The following is a 5,911-nucleotide window of genomic DNA, read 5'->3' on the forward strand; positions in this document are numbered from 1 at the left end:
CTTGATTTCATTATGATGAATGATTGATGTGCCAGTCTAATGCCTGATTAGCGATAGAATCAACTAACCAATTATGAGATCTTGGAATGTGCAAATAATTAATATAAGTAAATAATCTTTGCAACAACCTCACTCTTAAATACTGGCGATATAAAGATGGATCCCGTACCCGATAAATGTTATTTAATTGAGACACTATCAATTGAGAATCAAGATATACTACCAACGAGTCGATCCCATGAGAGATTGCCTCGGATAATAAATTAATAACAGTAGTATACTCAGACATATTGTTTGAAGCAGGACCAATGCACACGCCTCTTGATGCCATCAATTGACCAGTTGGATAATAGAGTACCCAAGCTGCGGAAGCAAGATTCCGAGTGTGCCGACTAGCACCATCAGCGAACCCAAAATAGACCAAATCATCCATCAACACCTGCCACAGCATACCAAAAAGTGTTGATATCAGAAAACTCTCGATGATATATGTACAAATATACATAAAATACAAAGAAGCCATTGCCTGGCCAAAACTAAGCAAAGTACTTCTTTAGGTAGAGCCCGTTTCGGGGCTCCGCCAGCTTGTTTCCCTCAAAGTCGATTAACTCATATGACCCTTTTTCTAAAACTTGTTTAATAATGAAAGGACCGTACCACATAGGCTTAAATTTGCCTGCCCCCAAGGTGTCTTTATCTTGGTCATAGACAAGGACAAGGTCACCTTCAGAAAAAACTCGAGGACGGACAGACTTATCATACTGCATTTTAACCCTTTTCTTGTGGGCCTCATTCATCGTGGCGGCATCTTGACGCTGCTCATCGATATGTTCCAAGTGAACTAGGCACTCTTCGAGACTTGAAGTCTCAGGCAGGAGCTCAACAGCTAATTTAAGGGATGGAATTTCACATTCAACCGGAAAGATAGATTCCATCCCATAAACCAACTGAAAAGGAGTAAAACCAGTCGTCGTTTTGACGGAAGTTCGGTATGCCCAAAGAGCCGAATACAACATAATGTGCCAATTGGACCGATTTTTATCGATTGTCCATTGGAGTATCGTCTTAAGAGTTTTATTGACTGCCTCGACCTGTCCATTGGCCTGAGGATAATAAGGGGACGAATGCTCCTGGCGGAAACCTAATTTAAGAGCCAATTCAGACATCAGTTGATTCTGGAAATGACTGCCATGGTCAGTGACAATCTCTCTTGGGATACCGAATCTTGAGATAACCTGATTGAAAAGAAACAAAGCTACCGTGTCACTATCATTCTTATAAGTAGGCATGGCCTCAGCCCACTTTGTAAAGTAGTCTACAGCCACGATAATGTACTTGTGATTCGCCGCTGAAGGCGGATTACAAGTTGTAAAATCAATACCCCACTTAGTAAAGGGACCGACGGTGACAATGGGAAAAAGAGGAGCTAGATGCGCATGCATCTTCTAAGTAAAAATTTGACACGGGTGATAGCATTTGACCACTTCCACACAGTCTTTAAAGAGTGATGGCCAAAAATAGCCGGCACGTAAGATGCGCTGGGCTATAGCAAGCCCTGATAGATGACCACCACAAGCTCCACTATGGCAGTCATTGAGCACTGACTCTGCTTCCTCTAAGGTTAAACAGTGCCGAAGGATTGAATCAACCCCTCGACGGTATAATGTGTCACCAATGATAACATAGTTTTTAGCCAGGTGACGTAATTTTCGACGTTCATCCTTGGAGAAAGTAGAGGGAAACTTCGAAGTCTGGAGATAGACAATGATATCTCCATACCAAGGGTCGAGTGAAGAGATGAGGAATAAATGTTCGTTGGGAAAACTTTCCTCATAAACAGTATCCTCTCCACAAGGAAGCTCAGAAATTAGCTCCGCGAAAACCATGGATTTCTTAGACTTGGCAGACAAGAACTCGAGATCGAATTCTTGCAAAATGACTATCCATCTATTATATTTGCCCCCAATCACTCACCTACTGAGGAAAAATTGAAATGGATTGACCGCCGCTAAGACAAAAGTTTTGCTTAGCAGGATATAATGACGGAGCCTCTGGACAGCATGGACAGCTGCCAAGGCCAACTTCTCAACCGAAGAATAGCGAAGTTCAGGACCTATTAAGCCTCGGCTCAAATAATAAATCACGTGCTCGGCGAGAGCATCATCCTCCTGAATGAGAACCATACCAATGGTTGATTCTGCTGTAGCGAGATATAAAAAGAAGTCTCTACCATAATCCGGTGGACTCAAAAGCGGGGCAGAGACTAATGTTTTTTTCAAAGCATCAAACGACCGCTGCGCAAAGTCGTCCCACACGAATGGAACTCCTTTCCGTAGCAAACGCATGAACCCTTTAGTGATCTCGGCATAGTTTGCTATAAACCGTCTTAAGAAATTAGCCTTCCCTTGAAGACTTTGAAGTTGTCGAATTGAGGACGGGGGAGGAAACTGAATTATTGCCTCAACCTTGAAGGGATCAACCCGAATCCATTCATTGGACACGATGAACCCTAACAACCGACCGGACGTAACTGCGAAAACGCACTTGTTGGGATTCAACCAGATTTTATAAAAACGATATCGTTCAAAAACCAATCAAAGATGACTAGGATGATCAGTTCTCTTTCGAGAACAAGCAGCGAGATCATCCAAGTATGCCTCGATGACATGTTTGATGTCGTGGAAAGCATATGACATGGCCTGCTGAAAAGTGGCTCCAGCATTTTTAAGACCAAAAGGCATCTTTCTGTATCCAAAGGTACCCTAGGGACATATAAAAGATGTCTTATGTTGATCTTCAGGACGGATAGAAATTTGATTATAACCCAAAAATCCATCCATGAAGGAAAAAATTTCATTACCCACACACTCGTCAATAATCTGATCAATGAATGGCGTGGGGTAATTATATTTCGGACAAGCCTTGTTTAAGTCACTAAAATCGATACATACTCAGATTGTTCCTTGCTTTTTGTCCACAGGGACTGGATTAGAAACCCAATTAGTAAGAGGAACAGGGTATATAAAACCCGCCCTTAGCAGCTTCTCAACCTCAGCTTTGATAGTTGCTGCTTTCCTAGGGTTAACTGGCCGAAGCCTTTGACGAACCGGTTTTGCGTTTTCATACGTCTTGATCTCATGTTGAACAATAGAAGGATCAATGCTTTCTTCATAAGACCAAGCAAATACATCACGAAATTCCTTAAATAGGTCGGTGTAAATTTGAATTTCTTCAGGGGAACACTCAATTCCGATGAATATATTCTCGATGATGTTAGGGTCCCTAGAGATGTTTATAGGTATCGTTTTTGAGATTACCGACATATTACCTTCGGCACGAATGTGTGCTGGAGCCAAAGGATTTGACACCGTACAAACATCACTAGTGAAGAGCTCGGAGAATCTAGATTCTACTTCCTGCAATGGAGGAAGAAAGTATGAACGATGGTGTAAGTCTTCCCAAGGTCGATCTATACCCATCATTACTTCGAGGATTGCTTCTTCAGAAGGCAGAACCGAATCTAAGCAGTCCAAGGCAGAGGTAGAATCAAGGCTCCAAGCCGGGGCCACATGACCATCTAACTCCTCTTCGGAAAAAGGAGTAGATTGGTTGTCTGCAGAGTCTATGATAGACTGATATCTAAGCTCAGCTGCAGATATAGGGAATTCCATTCCATTTACTTGTCCTTCAACTAATGTGGTCCTAGGTGAAGGCAAGGTCCAAGGGTCTGAAAAGTAATGAATTCGAAAGAACTCTTCTCGAGGAGACTCCTTAGATGATGAAATAGCATTGATTTTAGCGAAAGGAGAGGGAAGATCAAATGTACCCATCAATGAGGAATACATCCCTACTCCTAAATTCTCAGTCGAGGGGCAAGGGTTATCCACTAAAGGGATAGTAGAGTCAGAACTTGCTTGAGGATCAACTGGACAATAGTCCAATTGATCAACCTTAACGATTTTCCCCTCATGAGGAAAGCAAATGACACGAAATAGAGTCGAAACAACGGCATCCATCTTGTATACCCAGTTCCTTCCTAATAGGAGATTATAGTCTAGGTTAGCATCTATGACTTCTACTTCAATATTGACGACCTTCCCTCCAACACATATAGGAAAGACCGGGATAATACCATGCGGCTTATGAGAATGACCATCAAATGCAGTCAAGACGGTGGGTAAAGGAACAATCGAAGGCGATCCAATAGCCTTCCAGCATGACATTGACATAACGCATGTGGAAGCTCCTTCATCTATAATGGTGCGAAAAATATTGATTTTTCGGTATGAAGACTATATTTGGAAAGCCATATGATGAGGGAGTCGCTTTTTGACATTTAACATGTCAAAAGTGAGCACTAAAGAGTTAGTTGGATCGACTGCTCCAATTGCGGAGAGTAAAGCACTTCTCTGAGCTGGACACGACTGGAGAACCTCTAAAGTGAACATGGCACACGAACTCTGAGCCAGATCCTCCACAATGGAGTAATTCTGGGCAGCCCTAGCATTGGGGTTAATCGTCGCGCATTTAACGGAACCTTTCGGTATCCGTGGTATAGTCTCGACAGGGGGTCACTCAATATGAAGGTTAGTACTTCCGGGAACAGTCTTGTCCTTGGAAGTTTCGGCTTCACCATAATCACGTGACCGAGTAGCCACATGGATGTTAGAGCCCATCATGAAAACATTTGATGATTTTTCCCCTTCCTGGTTGCCCCCAGCGGAGGTTCCAGGGTTTGAACTCGCACCAGCAAGAAGTTGCTACCCTTGGGGAAACGGGTTGGTTAACACAGCTTGAGAACTAGAAGTCCCTTGTTGTCCTAACAAACACTGAGCGTCTTCAATCTTAGGGCAGAGATGAGTTAGATGGTCTCCACTGCACAATTTGCATGGAAACTTGACTTTCTTTCTCAACTCATTTCTACCACCACCAGCGTTGTTGCCGGATTCATTTGCATCAGGCTTCCCATCCTGGTTCTTTTTCTTACCTCGTCCTTTCTTTTTCCCATTGGAATTTTGATTTCCTTTGGGGTTATCAGATTGGACGGCATTAATTGAAGAATTTTGGGAAGCGGGGGGATTAGACGATGTCACTTGGTTGTTAGAAGCAGTTTGCAAGGACATCTGCTGCAATTGATTCAACAAGTTCACGGTAGTTGTGTCTACTGACCCGACGATACCATCCGCGTGCAGACTTGGCTTCAACTTAGTTACGTCAACCTTAGATCCAGGAGCATCTGGCAAGTATTTTGTAGGATCCCAGACTGAGAGTAGATCAATTCTAATTGTTGGGCCCTAAAAATGGCTTGCTCCTCAGAATAGACCCCTGACATGGAGACATCCTTGGAGATCTCGGGTTGTAAAGACTTCAGAAACCACTCGAGACGGTACTCCGGAGGGATTTCGGCTTTAATGAGCCTATTTCTCCGTCTCCATTCCTGAATATGGTCAGAAATGTGGGTTTCCTTATCCTGACGAAAGGTGGCCAGAAGTTCAGTTCCGGCATCATAGCGGACAGGCAACTGGAAATGATTTAAGAAAATATTGGCTAAGTCAGCGAACGATGTAAAGCTACCCCCTGGCAACTCTATATACCATTTGGCCGCATTACCAGTCAAGGTGCGCTGAAAGAGTCTCAACCTAATCGAGTCATCGATAAGGGAGTTAGATGAGCACCACAAATGGAATGTGGTCACATGGTTGCCTGGGTCTTCACCACTCTTCCCTTCGAATTTTGGAATGTCCGAAGGGAGTTTGGTTGGGACCGGAGGCCAGGCCGGATTGTACTTGATTGGGTCATTTGTTAACTTAGTGACATCTGGCAAGTTTAATGTTGCCAGAAATGGAAGCCTAGGAGGACCTTGGGGATTCCACCCAGACTGGGCAGAACTCCCAAAGTTGTGAAAAGATTG

Source organism: Pinus tabuliformis, chromosome 4_1 (assembly GCF_031772625.1).
Source record: "Pinus tabuliformis cultivar Carrire ecotype Pingquan chromosome 4_1, CPIR1, whole genome shotgun sequence".
NCBI classification, from domain to species: Eukaryota; Viridiplantae; Streptophyta; class Pinopsida; order Pinales; family Pinaceae; genus Pinus; species Pinus tabuliformis.